Source organism: Poecilia formosa, unplaced genomic scaffold (assembly GCF_000485575.1).
Source record: "Poecilia formosa unplaced genomic scaffold, Poecilia_formosa-5.1.2 Scaffold3, whole genome shotgun sequence".
NCBI lineage: Eukaryota > Metazoa > Chordata > Actinopteri > Cyprinodontiformes > Poeciliidae > Poecilia > Poecilia formosa.
The window spans coordinates 4,140,789-4,167,671 of record NW_006799942.1 but is presented as its reverse complement, the minus strand read 5'-3'; the positions used below and the strand labels follow the sequence as shown (position 1 = coordinate 4,167,671).

The following is a 26,883-nucleotide window of genomic DNA, read 5'->3' as shown; positions in this document are numbered from 1 at the left end:
CTGTTTATCCTTCAAGCAAGGTACATATTGGATTTATTGAATCATTAATAGCTCTGATGTAGTGAACCCTCAATCTGGAGGCAAACATGCTAACCTCAGTAACAATGCTCATGGTGTTTTGTGAAATCTATTTATTTGTCTTTTTATAAAGTTGAAACATTTTATCCATCTATTCACTTAATTTTATTTACGTGGATGTTGAATACATTTTTTCCTTCTAAACAGAAAGAATTGTTGAATTTTGATATGAAGTATATATCACAGTGAATACTTGAACTTGAATGTGAACCTGAAGAGAAATAACACAAGATTACATATGTTAAGAGTTCTTCATATTTTCAGCTTCCTACAATAATGGCCCAAGTCATTTTTTTGTGCCTAAAACACCTCTTGGCAAAAATTGGCTTAGGTCATTATTTTAGGAAGGTGATGATTTTATTTTCATTACCATTCAGATATTGATTCATTTACTTCCCTTTTATCAAGGTTTTCACAAAGAACATAGATTATAGCTCACAGAGGAACACTGCACTGATTCACGAAAGATCAGGAAAATGGGATAAAATATGATCTCTGGCAGTGCAGTAAACTACCCACTTCAGGGCCAATATGATATTTAAAGAAACACTGCAGTTGCTTTTTCTTCTGTCACCACCATCATTCATATAGAATACATTACAAATGGCCTCTTTGTAGAAAGTTTCACTATTTTCCATATTGCACAAATGCTGTTTATTCAGTGTAAATAATAAAATAAGCAGAGCTATTTTCAAAGTTTATTCATGCAGATTCTAATTGCATTATTCTCCCCTTGACTGCCGTTAGTGTTTTGTCTGTCTAGTTTGTAAGAAGTTGGAATATGATCATGATGTGATGCAGGGAGATCTATTGAAAGTCCACATTTTTTTATTTTCTTTTAATAATAATACTAATAATAATAATAATCCATTTAATTTGTACCGCACTTTTCACTAGCAAAAATCTCAAAGTGCTACACAGTACAACTAAAATCATCTTTTCAAATCCTGAAATTACTTTTGATATAATATTTACTGGGATTTTATCATCATAGTTTATCATATGTCTTATAAGTCTTTGTCAATTGATAGGTATTGAAAAAAGCAAAACAAGACAAAAAATTAACAATTGAAAAGATAGTTTGAAACAAAAAGAGCTTTGGGAGTTAAGATTATCCATGTGTGGAATGTCAGTGAGCTCCCTGGAAGTAAGCAGGATTTTAAGAGGATGGATTTATCCCCTTCGACTAAACCAAAGCTGAAGAACAGGACACAACGCAGCTTATGCCACATCTATGACCAATTAGTTGAGCAGCAGCAGGAGCCAAACCCACAACGTTTGTTTCTCAGAAATTTCTCAAGACAGAAAACTTTTATTTCCCTATCAGTTATTGTGGCAATATGGTTTAACAGAGAAAACATTTTTGTTGCAAATACCATCTGAGTGCTTTCATTTTTCTTCCAGCTGCATTACTGTAGACTAGACAATCCCTAATAAAACATGGACTGATTATGTGGAGAAAAGCTGGACTTGCACAACTCTTGAATGTGGGTACCTTTATATAAAGTATGTAAAGTATGCAGGTGATAGTGATTGGGAGTCATATTTTTCAAAGTTTTTATTTTTTATTTTTTTTTTGTCACAAGATGTTATTTGCCACAATGCAGAATTCCATGCAGTCTGGGATCATGGCTGAGCATGTCCAAATTCCTACATCAGGCTCAGGTTTGTTAAATCTCCAAGGTACAGCACTCAGGCAATAGGTATATTGACTTCCTCCTTCTCACTGGATAACTGTATAAATCTTATCTTAATTAACTGAAATTAGAACTGGAGCCTCTGCTATCATTATGTTTGCTTTGAGTTGACATAGTGTTGTGCCCGTAGACAATGCTCCGAGCTTAGCTTCATCAGTCCTCTGCAACTTTTCGTTGCAGTCATTGGCAGTTGTTGGACTGCCTACATTTTTTTACACCTCTTAAAAAACTCTCATGAGCTTTAAAGTAGAACAAAGCTGAAAAGAAAAGGTTGAAAATAAAGATATACCATTTAGGGTACTGTTAAGCTGTTTTTAATTTGTTTACAAATTAGCAAGAACCTAGAAACTGGTAATGTAGCTTCTATACAGTCTCAGTAATAGGACCCTTATGGTCTAGTTGCTGTAATTTGCTGCTCTTATTTCTTTCAATATCAGTTTGAGAATATGGCAAAGAAAGTAGGCTGAAGGTTATATAGCCTTACATATGCACTCCTTCAAAAATATTAAGGAAAATAGAAGTGTGATTTATCTTTAAATCAGGAGAAACGTCAACTTGGATGTCAAAGATGACTGCAAATTTGACATCTCTGTACTTAATTGATTATTTTATTTATTTATTTCAAACAGGTTTTTATTTTTTTTTAAAGTTACATAAGTTAAAAGTTATATATCACTTACTGATTCAGTAATTATCAAAAAATTGTAATTAAAAACATGTTGTGGTATTCCTATGCCTGTTTGATTTATTGTGCTAAAGAACCAACAAATAAGCTATATTGCATAAAAGCAAAATGATTACAAACTTACTCTCATAACAGGACAAGAAAATGTACTGACCCATAAAAATAATAGTAATAATGACAATTGTTAATAACAACCAAACATACAGCACTATAATTATTAACTCTTTGTCTATGTTCACTGTATAATATACTTACATAATCTAAGTCATATAATAAAAAAATAAAATAACAAAAAGAAACTAATGATAATATCGACAGTAAAACAACAACAATAGTCCACTAATAATAACAGTGGTAACAAATAATAAAGGAAGATACTTATTATAATACAAATTTGTGTTAATCCTCTACATCCATTTAAATTATGAATAATATAGTTTTGCATTCATTTTTGAACTGATTGGTGTTTGCACATTGTTTTTCATTTCATACTCATTCTAGAGTGCACTATTTAAAAATAAATCAATAAATAAATAAATACATGTTGAATATTGTAAAATATTTTCTTTATTCTTTTTATATATTGCAAATTTTTATATAGGTGTGACTCTACTTACTTTGATGACATGTCACTTTGCTGCTGGTGAACAGAAATGTCCCAATTATGGGTCAATAAAGGACATTTCCATTATCGTCCTTTCCCACCCCCCTCCTATTCTTATGCAACTGCCTCTGTCCTGGTTTTAGGCAAACAGCCAGTCACTTAGCTTGTAAAGCACAGCAGCAACAGCAGTTCCAATATTCACACACTGAGAACGAACCTGGTCACAGTATCTGCTTCCTGCTATCCAGCTGGTGAGCTGGCTGACCTATTTGAACTGTAGGCTCCAAGCCAATGCAACATATGGACAATAGGGCAGTGTGATTACAAAATGCAAAATAGATGATGTTATAGCAGACCTATTATGCCTTCCCCTCCCATCTTTCTATCTTGAGTTTATTTTAAAGTTGGTATAGTACTGATATTAATATTTAATGTAATATATATATATATATATATATATATATATATTATTCTAATCTAGCTTTTTATACAGTTCATCAGCTGACATTTATCTGTTATCTAAAATAAATGAAGTCCAATATATTGGCTTGGATTTTAAAGGATTTCAGTGGTAAAGTTGGTCTCAGTTACCAGCCACATTTATACACCTATTGGTGTGTACATTTGTGAGTGTGAATGTGGCTCTAGTCTAAAGTACATTGGGTTGCCAAAATGACTGGAAAAGCGCTACATGAGTTCAGTCCATTTCCCACTTTGCCATTTTGTTTTTGTAACATTTGAAATTCTTATTATATTTCTTGATAATACTGTTATGTGAAGGTTTAGTTGTTATAGAACTAGATCTGAATGCAGGCAGGAGGCAGGCAGAATCCCAGAACAACACAAAACTTGGGTCCCACACATCATGGCGGATTTTCGAGGTGAGGCTTATTTCACTCAATATCTTACCTATTACTGTGTTAGTCTTTATATAGTATAAATCCAGATTATTTGGTCCAAGAGGCTAAAGCTAAAGAGGATTTTAGCAGGGTTAGAATGGATTACCTCCTATATATGCCATCACAGTGGTTTACGCAAACACAACCTCATGCACCTTTAAAAATATTTAAATTTGTCAGATATTCTGACCAGAAATGCTTTACAATTTCTCTCTTCTCAGCATATTTTACTCCATAAGATCACTGCCTCCTCCAACCATTTGCTGTGTTAATAATAAGAACGGTGTAAAGATTAATAAAAAAAAAACATTTGCAAAACATTTGCCTGCTTTTTAGATTGAAAGTCTTTAAAGGCAGTGAAAGACTGCTTTGACTCCGTGTAGCCATTAGCTTTGACCTCTACGACCAGCTGATGTAGGTGTATAATAAATAAGGACTATTGTAATATATATTAGCTTCCTGTTACTTTTTGATCCAATCTCACTCAATAATCCTAAACTGTTTCTCCAGCAGTTAATAACAATTATCAAGAGGGTGGGCATTGTGCTAAACCATGACTCAAGACGGATGTACAATTTTTTAAATCCTCTGAGAGCAGGTGATTTGCTGAGCAAATTGTTATATTCTGACCACCAAGTTCCTAAGGAGCTTGTGTCTGTTTCCCTTTGTAGCTATTGCAAATATAAACCCTTTTGTTCTTCATGCCAAATTATGAGAAATTGTTCTTATGATTAAGTACATATTAAACAATTACCCTAGACAAAAAAGTACATGAATAAACATAGCCTTTGTGGTCTATTGATATGTTAAGACAATGTCTGCTGTATGTGTTTTTAAAGATAAAGAATTTGGAAAGAAACTTCAGAAATATAACAGAATACGCAAAACATGAAACGTATAGGGTTTATTTTTCTGGATTTTTTTTTTAAATTACTGTTTCATTGCATAAGTGTGAGAGAAGTCATCTGGAGCATCAAGAAATCTCTTCTGACAGGCAAGCTTAGGTAAGATGTGCATCCAGGTGGAAAAAAGCACAAAAAGAAAAGAATGAAGCTCTGGCATGCACACCCAAAGATTGATCTTGCATTTTAAGTAGTTCTGTGTTTGATTCTAGGCAACAAAACAATGGCATAATTGTAGTCCCAGACAAAAAAAAGACCCTTTTAAAAGTAATTATACTCTCATAAATGTCAAGAATACAAAGCCCTGCCTTCAAAATTAGTCCAAAACTCCTGTCCTTTCTCCAACATGCATTTCCAATAAGACTGTATTACTTGGATTTCTTGTAAAGCATTTGCAACCTGAATGGGTTTTTATGTTAATAGACTGAGCAAAACAAAGTTGATAAATATGCAAAACCCATTCCAAGGAGCAAATTTGATACCTCCATACATGCATATTCAGTGTGACCCAGAGCCATAGTGTGCATCCACAAAAACGTCTCCTGTACCAACTTTCATGCTCTGCTGAGAGTCTTTAACGTGCATTTGTGTTTTGGTTTCATAATCCCTCGAAGCATCATGTGACAAATCGTAGCGTGACAGCAGCTTGCTGTTGCGGAGCTTCCAAATGCACTCGATGCTGCTCTCCCGTAAGGGGATGATAGAGCTGTCCCCCTCGATAAAACACTGGGCTTTGTGCGTGCTGCAAAAAATAAGTCTTAATGAACTGGTGATGACTGTCGATCTGTTTCTTTCACATCATTTTCTTTGTCGTTGCTCTTTTGACTATTTGTGCTGCTGTTAAAGTTTGTGTTTAAACTCTCTTGCAGCTTGGTGTGCGTCACTTCTCACATCTGATCACACCTGCACTGCTTTCACGCATTTGTTTGCAAGTACTTCTCTAAGAAAAGTTGTTAGTTTTTCATTGTGAACATAAAAAGTACATGTGCTCTGCATGTCTTTTCTTCATAGATGATATTTCTCTTTGCAGTCACAAATACATGAAGACAAACTCTGGCTGGCATTTGAGGAGACTGTCATCTTGAGATTCCTTCAGGAATACACTGCCTTCTAAGATATGTCAGTTACCAATTACTGTACACATCCAGAAGTGTCTAACAAGAATTTTCCAAGAAACCCCTGACATCTGAAATACGCTATTTCTGAGGAATTTCTGAGACTGCAAAAAAAAGGGTACATAATTATTCAGCACTCATGGCAGAATTTTTCGAATGTTAACATAATCTAAAGGCTGACAGTGAGAATCTCTTGCTTTAAGTCATGGTCAACACTTTCTGCAATGCTGACCCGCTAAACACCGACATCTGATTTAAGCTAAAGTAGGAGGCGTGAAAATGCATCTTCACACTTTGACTAGATAAAAGCTGTGGATGTTTCCACTCAATAAAGACGCACATATTTATTGTAGCTGAAAAAAGAGGTAACCAAGCATTATGTTTTTTTGTACAAACAATGACTAATCAACACTTAGAAAAATGTAGGATTTCAGGATGTTTTCTATTTCTAGCAACATTAACACCCGCATTGATCACATGTGTACTGTTCGGGAACACCTCTGATCAGACCTGGCACCACCTTTAGCTGCTTTTTCTCAGTTCACAAAAATTTTCACTATTGGAATTTTAGGTCCAGCAAAACAACATTTTACAAATATTTGTATGTACTTTATACCCTCACACATCAAATATATGCTCATATGAAACCTGGTCTTGTGGTATAATCAATAATCAGTGGAAGGATTAGATGTAATTCAGTGTTGTTTTTGAATGTAGATAATGTTGCTTAGAAAATTAACAAAATCCATTCTTCTTACTATCTGAAGTAGTGGCTTTCAAATGGTCTGGGTTTGACTTCTTATTGAGAAGCTGCTAGCTGTATCAAAGCAATTGGAGAGTATGTTAGTATTTTTGTCTTTGGAACTACTTATTCAATCACTGACCATATTTAAGGCTGACATAACCAAAGTAATCTCAATAATAACTATTTCCAACTGATTCTGTTACTGTTTTTGTGTAAAATGCCTGAAATAAAAATTAAAAGCTGTTTTAATTGTAGTTGCAGAGAAGAATTAATGATGATGATTGTATAATGTTTGTATGATTGTTTTAGCTTAGTTAATCTTTAGTAAATATGAACTAATGTGCTTAATGAGAGATGTAATTTCTGATTACATTTATTAGTGGGATACCATTGACACATGGTATAATCATTTATTTCATTTTACACCAACACTGTTTTTTTCACATCTAATATATATTACCGATAAAAAGGAAAAATAACCAGTAATTTAGATTCATTTTAAACATTTCTGAGACTAATTTAGAAAAATGTAAAATCACAAAAACAATAGCTTAGTCCCACTACACACAGCTGTTATCTTGTTTGTAGAAAATTGATGCCCAGCCAGGAGGCTTATTTCCCCTGAAAATATGAAGCCTGTTTATGACATTGTAAGTCTTGCAGAAACCTGTGCCCCAAGCATGTGTTAGTCGGTGTACAGTGTCATGTTCAGTCATGCTCAAATGGTGAGTTATACTACCCTGCCATTCCTGACCCCTGTGACTGGAAAACAGCTTCTCCATCAGGCTCAGTAGCAAGATGCTCCTCTCTGCTCTTTTGCTTTTCAAAAAAAAAATAAAATAAAATAAAATCTTTTCTGTTACCACCCGGTAATTCCTCCCCCTTACATCCCCTCTTTTATTCACTCATTCTGATGTTATGCAACACGTTTTAGCCAAGAAGCTTAAAACAAAACCGCGTTGTTGGTAAGCTTTAATCCAAGTAGCAAGCAACATTTGCTGCTTGCTACACTTTTTTTAATTGATAGTATGATAGAATATTGCACTATGATGTCTTTGATCAAATGCAAAAGGGCCAGAAAGGCACATAAACAAAAGCTTTTATATGGTCCATTTCATACACCTATTTCATTTGCCCACTTCATTTGATCCACCCAACATCTTCATTCATCTTCCCCTTTATGGTGAGTGCAGCATGGCAGACTATAATAAATTTGATCCATGTGTCATTCATTTTAATTACAGTAGACTCTGTGGTTGAATTGAAAAATGTTTTAAAGGCAGTACTCTGCTTTAGGATCTTGATGGGATTTAATTAGAGATCTTAATTACAAAACTTTTTTTTTTTATTAACGGTGACAAGAGCGACATTTTCGAGACTAGCCACTTTTAATTACCTGACATACATTTTCCCCTCTCCTTTATACGTGTTCACTGCAGTACTCAGTTTTTAGTCTCAAAATCTCTGAAATGCTTGAATGTTAATGGGAGCATCGGGGCTGTTCGCAAAAGCTGCAGGATTGTCATCTATTATGCTATTAGATCTCTGTAGAAAGCTTACATTGAAGCTGCAGTGGCAGCACATGTATTTTCTAAGTGTCAGGTGTATGGGAAATGTACAGTATTCCATACAGAGGAGCAGAAAACTTAATGGCTGATGTGAGAACTACAAATTTGCAGAGAGGGAGCAAGAGGCTGTTTTTGCTCACGTGTTCCAAAAAGTTTTAGTATACAAGTCCTTGAAAGAGCAGTCATACCTCTTCCACTTTTCATAAAAGTAGAAACTTTGATATATTTTATTGGGATTTTATGTGATAGACCAACACGAAGTAATGCATTATTGTTAACTGGAATGGAAAACTACGGTTCTTAGTTATTTTGAACATAAACTTTGTAATTGCAGCAAAACTCTCTTACTCTGTTAACCCTAAATAAAATCCAGTGGACATAAAAACACTTAAAAAGACAATGTGACGTACTGTTTAACAATATTTTAGAAATCAAGTCATGGAAATTTCAAGACGAGCTCAATCAAGACAAGGTTGAAATGTAGGTAAACCTGCACAGAGGAGAACCCACAGCACAAGTTTGAAAACTGGCTATGAAAACTTCAGATCATGTAAAAAATATAGGTGTTAAATTTGACAATCTGACATAAATCACTACTAGTACATTACTTACTTGGATCGCATTCAAATGATACAAAAAAACATGTTCTCACATCAGAAGAACGGTTTCTCTCTTATACTGCTTCAGAGACTAGTACAGCATGCCATATTGATCAGTGCAATGCTCTGCTTTTTGTTTTTAATAAGCAGGCCCTGCAAACTTCAACTGCAAGCATTGTAATAAGGACCAGAAAAGGGGCTTAAATTCTCTGCATTGGTTACTTGGGAGTTTTAGAATTGATTTTAAAGTGCGTATGTTTCTTTTTAAAAGTTTTGGCAGGTTTAGCCTGACTTATTTAACTGGTACTTTTACCTTAGAAGCTTCACCTTACCTGCCGTCCAGAATTCCTATGTCTTTTGAGAAAGGTCTTCAGTTGGCACCTAAAGTTAAAAATCAAACTCTCCACTTCCATCACTTTCTTATTATACCTTCACCTTTGGAGTAGCCTTCCAGGAAACCAGAGGGAAGCTGAGAATGTTTAAAAGTTAAGAAGCAAACTAAAAACTTTTCTCTTTAGCAACAGAACTTTAGCAGTTCTGTTATTTCTATTCATACTTTTATTTTATTTTTTTTAATCAAATTTCTACCAGGGCTTTGTTATTTACTTTGATCGGCTGCATTTTAATGCGGTGATGGAAAAGGAACAAATTGATTTTGGGTAGCTTTTGTGGTTATTCTGCCTCTATTCAATAGAATAATTACTAGGCAATCGCTCTGCTGTATTTGTAAAAAAAATCATTCAAGTCTTGAGTCAATAAAAGTGTTATTTTTAAGGCTTTAGCCAAAAATTTATATTTTGCAGAAAGAAAGACTACAGATAATTTAGTGAATGTCACTCATGAAGATTATGTGCGCAAACAATTGTGGTTACACAAAATGTAATTTTCAATTTGTAGTTAATTCAATTGAAAATAGATTGAAAAGGACTTACAAAACATTGTATTATCTATTTCTCTATGATTTACAAAATGTCCCAACTTCATTGGAATTGTGGTTGTAAAAAAGTGTAAATATTTTTTTCTAAATTTGTGTGTTTTTTGTCATATTTGTTCCACTCTCTTCGTGGTGGTTTAGCTAAGAACCGCTAATGCTAATGTAAGTGCTTCATTTGTCCCTCTCCAGTTACAATCTAAATCTAATTCTAATTCTAATAATTAATTCTAATTCTAATAATTAATATATTTATAGGCAAACACAGCTTTCCATTTTCAAGAATGACAATTAAATAAGGCACCTCTAAAATAAACTGGTGTTGTTTTTAATATTTTATTGGACAGCTGTGGTTCAGAGGGTAGTTAAATTGTGCACCATTTGCAAGGGAAATACATTTGTGGTTTGTGCTGCAGAAAACAGAATTGGTGGGTTGTGTTCCTGCATAATTAGCAACATCCTACTTGTCAATACAAATAGCTCAGAGTGGAGGTAGTGACACCCCCAATTTACACTTCATCCATTTCTGCTGTGCTCCGCTGCGCGGGCGGACCGCAGCAGTTCAGGAGCACCCTAATTTACACTGCTTGCATCCTTTCTCTGCTCTGCTGCGCTGTGAGAGGTGCTTCAAGACACACGCGTGGAAAATGAGAGCTTGCGTGATAAAGTCAGTGATAAAAAGGAGGAATGGAGGATAAATGAAGAGGTTTTTGAATTTATGCGTTTCTGAATGATGGCCTTCAGTTTTGGCAGAACTCAAAGATCATTTTCGATTTGATTTTAAAAAAGAAAATGGTTTTCTCACTGCTTTGTTGCCGTGTAGAATCTCTTTGCTCTGAGTTCAGCTTAGATGCAAAAGAAAGTAGAAATACTCAAAATGTATTAAATTCAGAAATGATTGCATTGCTAATAAAAAAACTGTTACTTGAAGATGTTTTTGTGGATGCACACTACGCTTAATTCCAGATAACCAACCCAGATCTGCAAACATTGGGAAATTCTTGCTGATTTTTTTCATATTATTCACAACCTCAACCTTCAAGTAGCAAGCAAGAAATTGCAGAAAAATACTCAAGTCATTTTAATTATTTAACAGTTTTGAGAGATGAAGTGGAGCTGATACAACTCTGATTAAAGTGGAAATGGATTATGATGAAAAGGAAACTACAAGTGAGCTGAAGAAAATTGGCTTTTCAAAAATATTTGAAGTGGAACTACTGATCATTAATTTCAATTAACAGTGCATACTCGGTGTTCACAGCAAAGAGATGCATTTTGTTCGTGATTACATTTGCTTTGTTACAGGCTGTTTGCATGCTTACAGCCTACTTTCACTACTACAGCTGACAAAATCTAATGCGATAATAAGACAACACTTATTGTGTGACAAATTGTAGCAGTCCTATGAAGAGTGTGCATTAATTGACTGATTCAGATTCTAAACAGAGGCTTTACACTTAACCCTGGATGTCCGGTTATCTGCCAGACGACCTAAATGACCCTTTGAGGCTCTTTTTTTTTATGCCATGTGCAGCTGGGAATTCATTTCAAAATGATAGTAAGTGATGACACTCTTCACGGCACAGCAACAAACGGGCACCTGCAGGCCTTCTTCACCATGTCTGCAATGTGTGTGCACCAGGTTCCTAAGTCCTCCCTGACTCCTAAAAAGCAAAGGTCTTGAAACCTTGTCCACCCAGTCTCCATTTATGCAAACATATTGTCATTTTTATTCCTGAAGTTCATGATAAGCTCCTTAGTCTTAGCTGTCAGCTGCTCCACCTCATCCCTGTACGCAGACTTTGAGCCCTATCATAGTGGTGTCATCATCAAATTTCACAGTGGCATTACTAGTATTGTGGTAGGTCAGAATGCAATTCTGAGTAGATCTAGAGCAGGGGCTATAGACGACTCTAACCCACTGAGTGTGATCACTTTGTAATTCCTTGGTAGGCCTACGTCTGACAGTTAAGTTACCAGTCCTTGGGGCAAGGTAATGTTAAACACGGAGCTAAAGCCAATGAAGAGCAGCCAAGTGTAGTTCCCCCGTTGCTTCAGATAAGACAAGACAACATGGAGAGCAGCAGCTAAAGCTCTGTGGACATGTTCACTCTTTAAACAAACTGGTGGGGATCAAACATTGGAGGAATAAATTACATAATGTGGACCGTGACAAGTTTCTCGAAGCACTTCATAACCACAGAGGTCACTGCAAATGGCCCATGTTCATTTAGACTCGTGATGGACTGCTTTTTTGGCCAGACACTATGATGGAAGATTTCAGACAGGGTGGAACAATGGAGAGGAACAGAGACGGGTTAAAAATCTTTGTTAAAAACTCCAGCCAGGTGGTCTGCACTGCCTTCCAGTACTCGACATCAGAGGTCTAGATGCTTTCCACGGATTGATGGCCTGTAATCTTCCTGGAGTAATTCCAGGAAGATTACTAAAATTGTGTTATTGTGTTTGCTTATTTTGTGTATTATTCAATCTAATTCAAGCCTTAGATGGACTCTAAAGCTTTCTATTGTTGTGAGTAAGCACAACAATATTGTGAGTGTGTATCTGTCTACTTTGCAAGCCCCCCGCAACAACTTAATCAGTAGTCAATGCACACTGATGGTTAAAAAAAAAAAAAAATGCTCAAGACATATGATAGGATCCATAGTCCTAAATAAATATGATCTATCTGTGATTTCAAAACCTCTTTGTAGATCAGCAGAGTACAAAAAGAAGAATGCAGAACCAACTCTGATAATGTGGTGAAAAAAGACGTCCCACTTCCAAGACTATAATTTATCTCAAAACTAGGGTGGATCCCTGATGTTTCAATTTGACCCCCTCCATCTTCAAGTCATCTCTGCCCCCAATTAATGAGTCTTTTTTACATGGAAGGATCTTTGCAAATTAGGTCTACTACTTTACTTTGTCTAAAAACGTTCACAAAACTATAGTGTTTTTATCAAAAATGTTATTTAGGCTACTAAAAAAGCATGATGAAAAGGATTTCCGCTTAAGAGAAAGCAATATGCGGCATAATTAATGAACCTGACTTTGTCAAACACAAAACACTTTTCATTTCGCGAGCCACATCCTTCAGTTGGCAACCTGACAGTTAAACTCTGATGGATACAAACGTAATGATGTAGAGCTTCAAATATTAATCACCAAGTAATCTTGCTTCAAAGCTTAATCTGGGATTAAGGTGCTACTGTGTGACAGCTATGCATGACTTTATGCAAAGACAGCTGCTTAGCAGGTGCTTGTAAGGAAGATTTCTACTCATGAATATGTTTGTTTGGTTTTGCTAATCGTAGGGATCTTTCTGACCATTATATGCAATTTAAAAAGTTAGAACAAAAGAAAAACATAATTGTACACATTTCATTTAAAATGTAGCATAACTTAATCTCCTGTCTGAGAGATTCTTACGGTGGATCATCAAATTCCTCTGTAAAATAGGTTATACTCTCCAAACCAAACATCTCTTTTCCTGATATCCAGTTATCACTGGTATGTGCATAATCTTTTTGGTGAAAAACATTCATTTTAAAAACAGCCAGATATTTTATTGGGGGGAAAATCCTAACTGTGTATGTAAAGCAAATTTGTACTATTTTTTTTTTAGCAACGATTTAGAGAAAACACAACACAAGTTAAAAGTCTCCTTCGCCTTCAGAGAAGGTTTCATGCATGGTTTCCTCAGTTGTCAATGAATATAACAATTACGTTTCTTGATGTGTGAAAACTATAACCAAGTGAGAACACACAAATCGAGATGCATTGGGAGGTGGATGATTGGGCAGTCGAAATCTTACAGCTAATATTCATAAATGGAAGAGCCCTCTTCTCTTTCGCTAATGTTCTTCACTTGGACATCAGGTTTAATTGTTTACAGCAGTAAGTGCATATTCAGCTTGTTCACCTGCAGGTGACAGAGAGATTATAACAAAGCCTAAATTCTGCGTGTTTATCAGCACCAAAATCTGTAAACAGCAACAGTCAGGACCATTTACAAGGATTGGCTAATGAAGTACTAAATTAAGGAGAGATTAGGCACCGATAAGTGGAAAGACATTACTAATCAAGGTGTCATTTGATTTTTAACATGGTGACACACTATTTTTTTGTAGCTTCTTTTTCTTCCAAATGAGCAGGGAGACACAGTGGCATAGGAAACCAATGTTTCCTTCTCTAAGCCTTTGATTTGTTCACACTGCAAGTCAGGTTTCCACGGAAAAATCTAATTTACCAAGTAACTGAAGTGAGACTCATATTTCGTGGCAATGACCCTGTAATCGAACATCAGAATACGGAATGCATAAATCTGAAACTGAAACTGAGCCTTGACCCACTGTACTTTCTGATTAGTTTGAAGAATAATTATCTGATAACTTGGAGGTACCTGTGTGGGTATTTCATCATCAGGTAGTCTGTTGATCCTTGAATTATATGTATTAAAAAAATAGATGTTCTGAACTAACTAATCTGCCCTGTTCGAGTGCAGCAGGACTCCTACCCTGATGTAATATGTTTTTGTTGAGTGAATAAACTTATTGATTGATTGATTGATTGTATTTGATGGTAGACAAAAACTATCTAATTTACTTGTACTTAAATTCAGGAAACATGAATTTTTCAGTACTCCACCATGAATTGCAAAAAGTGACAGCAGTTTTATACAGGTTTTCCCACTGCTTACACTTGCATTTCGCCCATTCATTTCTGACATTGGCACACAGCATGAGGGGCTCTCGCCAACCAAGAAGATCAGCAGGGTAGCAGTCAGTTTTCAGAACCCTTTTCTTGGTTGAGTGCAAACGGGTAAGAAAATAACACTGAAGGGCAATACAAATCAGCGACACCAAACACATGTCAGAATATGTGCCACTGATATTTTCTAACAAATAAACCTTAGCCAGCCACAAATGGTCTCTGCCATGATCCTTGGCATGGCGGCCAGCTATTTTCTTCTGAGCCAACAATTCAGAAGTATTACACTTTTGATAAGACTATACAAAGCAGAAATCAGGCACACTTCGAGCAGTTTAGAAGCAGTTAATCATTTAATGTGGGTTCAATAACTGACCCCAACTCCCAAAGTGCACTGCTCTACATAAGTTGAAACTTTGTAGCTGGTGTTGTATTAGGAACACATATTCTTGCTAGAACTTATTGATCTTTAAAATATTTAATCTGCGGTAATATCCACTGTTTAACATAGGAAATATAGAGAGGGTGCCTCAAGAGAAAGCATAAAAATCGAGGGGGAGTTCTACATGTACAAATTTTCCTGAGACATCGGCACATGAAGTTGTACTTGAGGTTTGACGTCTGATTTATCTCCCACTTATTTGAAGGCACCAAAATTCTATGGAGAGCAATGATGCAATTTTCTTTTTACACGTGTTTCAGTACAGACATAAAACTGAAAATAAATTATTACGTCTTTGTAACCACAACAGTAGACCCGTTTTGTTTGTTCCCATGAGTCTCAACTTGTCCTGATAATGTTACTAATAAACGTTAAGTGGTTAAAAAAAGACAGAAGACATGAAACACACTATCAAGACACAAACTGCAGTTGTTTTGAGAGAATATTTGCCATGCTCATTATGTGACTCAAGTGTATTTCATGGGATAATAATGGCAATAGTTTTTTGTTTGAAATTCTGCCCATAATTTGGATTTGTTTTTTTCTTCAGACAGACAAGTTAGTCTGGTGGACAAAAAGAAAAACTGAAAGACAATCAGACGTGGCAAGGGTGGCAATAGCACCCTTGATGCCACCCTATTGTCTTATTCAAGTAGAGAATAATAAAGGTACTGTCTTGTTAAAGATGTGGGTTTTGTGAAGTACCTGTCAGAACTGCTCAGTGGTAATAAAAGAAAGGACATGATCAGCAGCAAAACTCCTGCAGTCTGCAGGGCTTTAAACACTGCTTAATAGGGACTAAGGGGCTCAGTATATGGCAGGAAGATTACACAATCACTAGCAGCCTTAGCCATTGATAAAAGACAGAATGGATGCATTATCTCAGGTTGTTTCTACCGGATTAGACCAAACCTTGTTTTGTGTTTTGGAATAAACCTGGTTTATTCTCTGCGAACCAGAGAGATCTGCTATTAGTGCTAACACGCAACTAAACAAGGGCTTTTAATGAAAGTTAGCAGTTGGTGAGAGTGTGTTCTTTGGTGCATATTAAGTTCTCTGTTTGAAGTTTTTGTTCTTTTCTTATCTGGGTTAAATTACAGTTGTGATCTGTGTTAAATTTGTAGAGTCTTTCCCCCCCAATAGATCCTGCTATGTTATGTTCTCCCTTTTTTATTTCCCCGTTTATGTGAGTTGCCCGACTGCCTCGCGCCTCGATTTGATTTGCTCTAATGTTCTCTGACTTGCTTCCAATGCTTTTGGTTCATTATTTAGGGATTGACAAGTATATTTAACTCCACACCTGCCTCCATCAAGCTTGAGGCTTTTTTGAGTTTCTTTCAATGCTCAAAAAGCAAACCATTTAAAATTCTCCTTTGTTTTTCGTATGTTTAAAATAGAGACGTTTTGTAGACTAAAATATATGGACTGTACATCATATTTTTTAAGTTAAATCCAAAATGATGACTAAACTGTTGATGCTTTTGCCTTCATTTTTTTTTAAATTAGAGCTTTCTTTAAATTCTAGAATTTCACAGGTTGTACTGTGTTATGATTGTCTGGATTGTATGTGATAAAGCAAGACATTTTGCATTATAATTACTAGTATTTTTAAATTTATAGTTAGTTGATGTCCAGTGCCCACAAAAAGTGGAATACTTTCATTTCCAGTGATGGTAAACTAGAAGTGCTGCCTCTCAGAGTCCATCAGCTTGCAGCCTGCTCCTGATTCAGCTTGCACCAAAATGTAATGGGGAATGCAGGCCGAGTGCTCTTCTGCTCATCAGTCATGGCCTCGAGAAGCCTCATCCTGTCATCTTATTTGTGTGAAATGTTGTCAGGATTTACATATGAATTACATAGGCTATTTATTTTTTTATTTCACAATGACCTTTGACAAGCAATATAGAAATGAGCTCTAAGACATTTCAGCATAAATCCAGCAAATGGAATAGAGAGTGCTTTAGATTAAACTCTTTACCTTCATTCTTTTGTTTTTATAATGGTTCCATGACATTTTTTGTTTGTTTGTTTGTTTTTTTTTTTGGTTTCCAGACAAAACTTCTCATGCATTAATTCCTCTTAAACAACACCAATGTTTTTCAATGAAAATCACAAAGGGAGGGTATTTCCACAGATTAAAGCTCTTTTCACAGTTCAATAGCCTCAATTTGCAAATATAAACTGGTTGGCATCCTGAAAACACCTAAAAATGTTTGTCCTTTCAGGCAAAAAGGAAGCTTGGTTAATTGAAAAAGCTAAAACACACAGAAAGCCTCCACAGGGGACTTTAAAAATACGAATAGATTGTCTATTAATTTTATAGAATATATGAGATGCACACAAGCTCCAGGATGTATTTTCCATTGGAGGCAAGACACGTGGTAAAATGAATTATGATGTCCTTACTTAACCTTGAGGTCTAACTTTTGTGCAGAATAAATCTCCATAAATATGTTTCCATGCTTCTCCATCTTTGATGAATACTTATATAATTAGTTTTTGCCATGGTCAAATAACCTTGATTTTACATCTATTTAAAGATTTTAGAACCTATAATATCAAATCTTTACAAAATATAACATTTTTAGCAAAGGATTCATTATTTATGGACATAGATGAGCAGAAGTCTAATACATTTTTTTACCATTAGTGTGGGAACTTTAATACTTTTCATTAAAATAGTTTAAAGCCCATTAAAATACCTTTGTATAATCTTATACTAAAACATTGTTGTTCTGGTTTTGTTGTAATCACTCAACATTCATAGAAGAGTATGCCAAAACATACACACTGAATGTGAAACTTGTTCACAGATGTATGGCTAAATCGAAGAATTGCCTCAAGTCTTTAAACCGTGAAGGAAACGGTTTAGGTCTAATTCTGATTCTAATGCCAAACTTCAATAAAAGGGCGACTTATGGGAGAGGGGAACTTCAGCCATCAGAACCACTTCAACTTATCCACTTTCACATCATCAGAACAGCTTCCAAGGAGAAAATAGAACAACTGAACTTTAGGTTTAGCTTGGGGTCTTTTACCTTTCACAGAAGCTGCAGAACTTTGGCAGGCAAGTGAACCTGAAATCAGCTTTCTGTCCTCACTTTTAGCTGAAGTTGGCATTCACAGCTGTCTGAATTAGCTGTTAGGTAAGGAGGAGGCAACCGGTTGATCTGACTTGCCAAGGGTTTTGATGTTTAGATGGATCACTCTTTGGATCAGATCAGGACAGGTTATTGGTGTGGCAAATGAAAGAAACAGGAAAACCTACTTGTTTAAGCAGGTTGCGAAGGAACATAGTAGAATGCAGAAACAGATTTTCAGGGACTTTTCATAAGATTGGACTAATGGGAGGTGCTAAAGTGTTTTGCAATAAAATTTTAATTAGGTTTGATTCATCAAGTCAGTCCAAAGTTCAAAAGTGTGTTACTAATTCAGAAATTGCTTCTGACAGTTGATAACAAGCTGTAGACTACAATTCTGGTTTCTGGTAAGGATAGGAAACTCTTCACATAATTTGAAATGGAATTATTATTATTATTATTATTTGTTTTTGAAAGACCTTTATATAATTAAGTATACAACTCACATTAAATGGAAAACAGCATATTCACATTCAGTGCATAATGCAATCTTCATTATTTCATGTTATTATGAACCACTGGTTTATTTAAAAGCTGTTAAATGTCATAATCAAGATAAATAAGACTTTTTAATTGGAAAAAAATATAGATTTTTGACAAGCACTGAGAAATAAAAAAATGAGCATAACAACAAACAAAACATCCTTAGATCATCCTACCACCTGCAAGGATAAGAAGCTTGTTTTGACTTTGCTCTGAGGTTTGTAAATGCCTTTTGAGATGGCTTAAAAAAAACATTGTCAAAGTAAGTTAGGTTCATGTCCACGGACTGCACGCCTTCGTTATTTCCTTTTCCCCCTAGCATATCTGAGCAATTTTGAGTACAAAACATATTGTGTCTGCCTTATTGATAAAAAAATACATGAAAGACTATGATGATTGTGTGTATCTAAAGGACTAAACAAACCACATTTATGGCACAAAGCTATGCTTTAGTGCTGGTAAAGATTATATGGTTAGTCTTAAACATGACATTTTTGTTTTTATTTTTTTATTGTGAGTCTCTGCGTGGGGAGATCCGTCTCTCTAGAAAGCGCTACAGCTTGGACAGGACACACACTGTACTTTTAATTTAATCCCCCTACTTTCTGCTCATTTTCATACAGTTCAGGTCCCAGAGGGCTCTTGTCTACTTTAGCATTTATTTGGTTTGAAGATAAATCCATCTCAAACAGATTGCCATTTTGTCTCAGCAACAAGAAATATGTGTATGCATGTTAAAAATGGAAAATGTGATCTCCTCAGGGCTGCCATGTTCAGAGGAAACGATTTTGGATGCAAGTTTAAAAAGGCTTACTTTTCTCCTTCCTTCCTCTTTTACCAGTTCTGGAGTGCTTGTATAACACAGATGGATTTCAGATGGTGTATTGCTGTATATAAATACTGAGGTACGTTGAAGACTGGTGTGTTGAAAAGAATGAGTTAAAACCGCCTCATCGTAGGCCATATATTAATATTAACTACGGCTAGAGGAGCTGCTGGAAAACCATGAGTAAAGGATGTTTTGTTGGTTGTGGGATTTGAACTACTAGGAAAACAATATTCGTAATTAAGTCCAAGATGATTGTTTTTCATATCATGCCCACATAATCATACCCATGGCACAAAAAGAAAACAAAAAACATTTTCAAGCAGTTTTTCATAGACGCAAACAAACTCAAGGAAAAAGAAAACTTAATGTATTCTTCATCACTACTGAGGAATACATAATCATATGATGATTTAGCAAGGTACCATTTTTTTTACTTGCATCTAAAAAAATAAGGCCAAACACACTAAGCACAGACATGCAGCCTGATTGAGATGTTAAGACTGGCTTTATTCTGGGTACGAGTGATCTTGGGACAAGTGTATAGGGCATCTGAAAAGTATTCGCAATGCTTCACGTTTTCCAAATTTTTATGCTTCAGACTTATTCGAAATTGTGTTAAAGTAATCTCTTTAAATGAACACAGTGGACTCCATCAGTGGTAAATGGCTCATCTGCACAGGTCCGTTGTTCCAGCATTCACCCTCACAGTATTTAAACTCTTCTCCTGCTCACATTCCTGGCTGGATCTTCCTGTTAATCCCATTTGTTCCTTGTTGCCCTCTGGTTGTGCTCCTCATGTTCCTGGTTCCTGTTTTGTTCCTGCTCCGTGTTCATTTGGCTATTTGTAAGTTTTGTTTCATCATATTTATTTTTCATTAAACCTCCACCATCCATTTGACATTTCTGCCTCTCTTTGCCTATTGATCCACTTCAACCTCCACACAACGTGACAGAAAAAGTAGATTACAAAACATAAAAGTGGGACTTAAAAGTTGGATTAAAAATGTTTCCAGGAAAGTGCAGTATTTTTTTTTCTAAAATCAAAATCTTTTTCTTATTGCACTTTGCACAATGAAAATATTTCTTTCTTGCATAGACTTATGATGACCCAAGTGAGACAATAAACAGCCACTGGGCCGAAAGATTTCATGGTTATCGTTAGATTTTATGTTATAGTATACTTTAATTGTGATGTGTGTGCACACACAATTATTTCTGTAAATTATATTGGCCAACTGAAGATAAAATTATCGCACTAGCAATATAACTATGTGTGTACATTTATCTGCCTAAAAAAAAGGAGACACAAACATTTGTCTGATTTAACCTTAGACAGTGAGAAAGTATGTGTGTGTTTTTATTGGCGTATGTAGATATGTGTTTTCACCTAAAGATAGAGGAACAGACTAAATTTGCTATCTCTATCTACATGCTAACCTCCATAAATAATACAAGCTTTTATCTGAGCAACAATAGACAGATGTTTTGTACTTGAGTTCAAAATTGTAAGAAAAAAAAAACTTATCTGTTACATATTTTGAAGTTTGAGTGGCAATTATGTATTTTAGTCCAGTGGAGATATAATTGTCTCTCTTTCTGTTTGAGGGGCAATGAAGAGAGGAGCAGCATTATTTCATCATAAAAACACAAAGTCAAGAGGCAGAAAACCACTTTGAAATGTAAAATACAACAACAAAGAGAACAAAGATGATAACAAGAAAGATTATTTGAATACAAAACATGCAAATGATTCAAGTGCAAGTCACACAAAGACAATCACTTTGTCGCCTCCATGCAATAATGTGAAGCAGTTCTCACAGAAAGAATCAGCTGTGTTCAAAATAATAGCAGTCCAACCTCACAAATTCTTACTGTTTTTCTGCATCACAAATAACTTATTTGTCGTCATAGTAGAGTAAAACATAATTAGCCTTGGCAAGCTTTCTGAATATCCTACTAATTTTAATGATCAATTTGAAGGATAATGTTCAAAACAATAGCAGTGCAGATTGCAACAAGGGAGGCCACTCATTCTGTGAAAACACTGTTGTCACACAAGTGACAAGTATTTAAGNTGGCTCATCTGCACAGGTCCGTTGTTCCAGCATTCACCCTCACAGTATTTAAACTCTTCTCCTGCTCACATTCCTGGCTGGATCTTCCTGTTAATCCCATTTGTTCCTTGTTGCCCCCTGGTTGTGCTCCTCATGTTCCTGGTTCCTGTTTTGTTCCTGCTCTGTGTTCATTTGGCTATTTGTAAGTTTTGTGTCATCATATTTATTTTTCATTAAACCTCCACCATCCATTTGACATTTCTGCCTCTCTTTGCCTATCGATCCACTTCAACCTCCACACAACGTGACAGAAAAAGTAGATTACAAAACATAAAAGTGGGACTTAAAAGTTGGATTAAAAATGTTTCCAGGAAAGTGCAGTATTTTTTTTTCTAAAATCAAAATCTTTTTCTTATTGCACTTTGCACAATGAAAATATTACTTTCTTGCATAGACTTATGATGACCCAAGTGAGACAATAAACAGCCACTGGGCCGAAAGATTTCATGGTTATCGTTAGATTTTATGTTATAGTATACTTTAATTGTGATGTGTGTGCACACACAATTATTTCTGTAAATTATATTGGCCAACTGAAGATAAAATTATCGCACTAGCAATATAACTATGTGTGTACATTTATCTGCCTAAAAAAAAGGAGACACAAACATTTGTCTGATTTAACCTTAGACAGTGAGAAAGTATGTGTGTGTGTGTTTTTATTGGCGTATGTAGATATGTGTTTTCACCTAAAGATAGAGGAACAGACTAAATTTGCTATCTCTATCTACATGCTAACCTCCATAAATAATACAAGCTTTTATCTGAGCAACAATAGACAGATGTTTTGTACTTGAGTTCAAAATTGTAAGAAAAAAAAAACTTATCTGTTACATATTTTGAAGTTTGAGTGGCAATTATGTATTTTAGTCCAGTGGAGATATAATTGTCTCTCTCTCTGTTTGAGGGGCAATGAAGAGAGGAGCAGCATTATTTCATCATAAAAACACAAAGTCAAGAGGCAGAAAACCACTTTGAAATGTAAAATTCAACAACAAAGAGAACAAAGATGATAACAAGAAAGATTATTTGAATACAAAACATGCAAATGATTCAAGTGCAAGTCACACAAAGACAATCACTTTGTCAACTCCATGCAATAATGTGAAGCAGTTCTCACAGAAAGAATCAGCTGTGTTCAAAATAATAGCAGTCCAACCTCACAAATTCTTACTGTTTTTCTGCATCACAAATAACTTATTTGTCGTCATAGTAGAGTAAAACATAATTAGCCTTGGCAAGCTTTCTGAATATCCTACTAATTTTAATGATCAATTTGAAGGATAATGTTCAAAACAATAGCAGTGCAGATTGCAATAAAGGAGGCCACTCATTCTGTGAAAACACTGTTGTCACACAAGTGACAAGTATTTAGGGGCAAAGGCATCAGATGTTGTTTATACTAATTGTAGTTCATTCTCCCTGAAATTCTGACTAAAACATAGTTTTGAACAATGTTTAGAATGACTCATTTTAGTCAGTTAGCTTTAAATAAGCACTGATTGGAGAAGATAAAACATATGAAGATCAGAAAATATTCTCAAAGGCATTCAAATCAAAACTAAAGTCAGAAATATGTGGGGGGAAATATAAGAATAAGAATAAATGATCAGGCAAATTCCCAAATCTTAATTTGTGCCAAAATGTATGCAGTAAAAACAAAATATGGTGGACAATTGATAGGATTAGTGGAATATTTAATTTTGCTAGACTAGTGAACCTATTCAACACAGATGATGGGCAGTTTTCAGAAACAGGAGATGATAAATATTATGTACAGATGCACAGGGAAGCCAAATATAGAAACATTTTTTAGTCTACACCAGTGTTTTTCAACCCTGGTCCTCAAGGCACACTGTCCTACATGTTTTAGGTATTTCCTAATACCTAAATCAACACATGATTTCAATTGATGGCTGATTAACAAGCTTTTTTCTGAAGTGCAATCATTTAAATGGGGTGTGTTAAAGCAGGGAAACATCTAAAACATGCAGGGCAGTGTGCCTTGAGGACCAGGGTTGGGAAACACTGGTCTACACCGTGATCTATGCAAAATGTAGACCTTAATGTTGCTTTGAACAGGCTAATATTCAATGTTCTTCAATTTCTGTTGATTAAACAATCTTCCCGGCAGTTTTTTGATGTAATGCTTTTGAATAGAATGTATAGAGTTCTAATCAGAATGCGCATATGGAAATAAAACCCTTTATAAAGACTTTAAGCTTTTCTGACATTTACATGCACACTGTTTCTCTTGAACACAGCTGTATGTGTGTAGTGAGTTTATGTGACAGAATTTGACATGTTCCAGACCCACACCTGCAGAAAAACAGAGGTCACTGTGCTTTACAGCTCAGCTCACTGATTGCATCACAATGAATTTCCTTGAGTTGTGTTAACCACCGATATTAAAGTTCTGTTGTCAATGAGGCACGTCCCTGACCAAGTCTATTAGGCTTTTTACGTCAGTCTTGTCACTGTTGCAACACACATTGTGTTTCCTGTGTGCTATGTCCTTTACATTTAAGAGTCTCTCTCCTTGATATTTTTCCTCTGTGATATAAGAGTGGAATTTAGGTCCAGAAACCTTCCATGTCTCTTGTAACAAAGGAAATCCTGCGTTTTACTGAGCATGTGGTGATGTTCAAGGACACAAACAACTTTCTCTCCACAGTAATTCTGAGCAGGGTTGCAAATAGTCCTGGGGTAGTAGAGAGAGGCAAATGTTGATGAATTTTGTATAAGACGTGAGCTGGTGCTTGGAGCTTTGGCCACTTCAACACTCACGGCTCTGCTTGGCACGTGCACTAGTGGCTATTGGCTGCAATTCCTTCCTTGTTGTTTATTGAGACTTGCCATAGGAATGCAGGGAGGGTAGTGCATCACATTGTGAAGTATGCATCCCTACAGTATATCAGCTTGATAAAAGAAAAGATCCCCAGCTTAACAAATCCTTAATCGTCTGCGCAAAAAAGAGCTCAGCAAGTATATAAAAATTGTGGTAGCCACCATTATTTAACAAAAACAAAAACATATTGTTTTAGAAAAATATGAATTTATATCATTGTTCATAAAATATTTGAAAGGTATTACAGTAGGTTACTGTGTTCGCAGGTGGAGATGGAAGGAAGTGACAAGGCAGAGGAGGCGATGGAGAGATAAAGGAAGCAGAGCCATGTGAGAGTCTGCATTGAAAAACAAGAGAGGGAATGAAGACAGAAGTTTAGGTAAAAGTGGAAAACGCAACAAAAAAAACAAAAAAAAATAAGGCAAATTAATACCACAAAAAACACTGATGCAAAAGTGCAAAATCTGTTGATTTTCTGAGATTAGTAGACAGAGGCATGCAGATTATTATGCTTAAATTGAGTTTCAGTGGTGGTTGTTTGAATTTAGCAGATCATAATTCCAATTATAAAAGTACTCGCTTTTAAAATGATGCTCTAAACTCATTAAATTTGTAGCACCTGCCTTCTGGATAAGTCTCTTCACATTCCTGTTTTGGGAGGTTTTAATAAGAATCAAGAGGAACAGGAAAACAGAGAGTGATTGATTGAACCTCTACTGCTTGCTTGCACGAGCCAGAAAAAAAAAAAAAAAACAGATACAACACCGGCTAGAGAGCTGCTGGTGCCAAAGTGAAATGAGCTGTTTATTCAGGTTGCCGAAAAATAACCCAAAACTAAATTAAAAATGTGCCCTGCTAAATTAGATGCCCTGCTTTTCCAGCAGGAGTTACGGGAGCAAGAAGTGATTGGGCCATGCAGCAACTCGGGGGTAAATAGAGAGCAGCTCTGTCGATCAGTTCAGTAGTCAGTGACGATGGTGAAAACTGAGTGAAAGCGTGCTTTTGATTCGTCCTGAACAGATGGAAAATTACAGGGTCAGCAGTCGGCACAACGGCAGCCCATTTTCTGAAGCAGACGATTAATGTCCAATTCAACATAGAACGATGTTGCAGGACAATGTGTGGATGATGTGAAGCAAGGCAGAGAGCAAAGGTGAGAAAGTCGGGTGGTGGAAGAAATTTAAAGCTATGAAAAAAAATCAACTTAAATTGCTTCCATGCAGCTGTGTAAAAGAAAAAAAAAAGTGGGTCATCTGTCTTCCACTGTGACTAGTGAAAAAAGGGTTTTTGTACATTGACAGACTTAATAAACTGGAAAATTTAAACTGAGTTAATTGTTTTTCAAGCTGACAATCTGATTAACCATTAGTTAAACTGCTAATTAGTATTACTGAATAATTTGCAAGCCCACCCTTCCTCCTGGTGAAAAAAGTGAAATGTATTACCTGAGCAGGAGTTTGAAGGGGAGAGAATTACTTCACCTGCAACGAAAGCTTGAAAGCAAAAACCAATCAAGGCTTTAAAAAGGATGTTTAATTTTCTTTCAATTCCATTACTGAAAGAGAAAATGAAACTGACTCATTTTCTGTGCGTGTTTTGATACTAAGTACTTTGAAATTAAATGCCTTTATTTTCATGTGTATTTGGACAGGAAGGGCACCAGCACCACAGGGTCTCTCTGTGCCCCCCAGTGTGACCAAACTCAGTGCTTTTTGGGTCCGTTTAGCATGCTTCTCACCAACTCCATACCAAATCCTCTTTTTTTTTCTTTTTTTTTTTTATAAACCCCCTGCAATCTCTTGCTCTAGGCATTATTCCTGATCACAGAACTCTGACTTAAACTAAAGTTACCATTTAAAATGGTAAAACCTAAAGCAAGTATAACAAATTGACCATTTTAATATACTTTGAATATTGTCTTACTAAATGACTGCCTGTTGCGAGACAGTCTGTTTCTGTTCTCCCACTATTTACTGGGTTTCATCCAAAGTTAACTTTTCAGCCTAAGAAAAGCTTTGATATTTTCACTTAACGCCAACAATGTGTAGCTTTTATCAGCTGAGGAACAAAGGTATATAATTGACAGTCATAAAAAATGTTTTAAAATCATAATCCATCACTTTGTAGCCTTGATTGATGATTGTGCAGCTACTGTATGCATCAGTCAGGTGATAGATGGATGTAGAGTAAATCATGAGTCATTAGAATGTCTTAGTGAACAGACTGTGTCAGTAAACCTTTGAGTTGAGCAATATTCAGTTGAAACTTAATTATATTTGACTTTGCAGTTATGGAATTCCAGGTAGTACCTGTTTTACTCAAGAAGATAGAAATAAAAATTCTAAATAAATAAAACAAACAAAAAAATACTGAGCATGGATTGAAATCTTTAGTTAAAGAATTTCCAAAAAAAAAAACATTTGTAGTTTGTGCTTTATGTGGCACTGTCTGATCTGTCCTCTCAGTAATTACCTGTTTATCTTACATGTCG

The 26,883-nt window shown here is 35.5% G+C and overlaps 2 long non-coding RNA genes across 2 annotated transcripts; both read left to right on the top strand.

Annotated features, from left to right (window-relative positions):
• The first annotated feature begins 920 nt into the window (after nucleotides 1-920).
• LOC107836923 (uncharacterized) lies at nucleotides 921-19,571 on the top strand. The gene is made up of 4 exons (XR_001662900.1): nucleotides 921-998; nucleotides 1,602-1,607; nucleotides 12,168-12,171; nucleotides 19,561-19,571. It is a non-coding gene; the product is annotated as an uncharacterized LOC107836923 (long non-coding RNA).
• A 2,032-nt stretch (nucleotides 19,572-21,603) lies between these two features.
• LOC103140523 (uncharacterized) lies at nucleotides 21,604-26,228 on the top strand. The gene is made up of 4 exons (XR_001662897.1): nucleotides 21,604-21,686; nucleotides 24,659-24,771; nucleotides 25,274-25,321; nucleotides 25,413-26,228. It is a non-coding gene; the product is annotated as an uncharacterized LOC103140523 (long non-coding RNA).
• The last annotated feature ends 655 nt before the right edge of the window (nucleotides 26,229-26,883 follow it).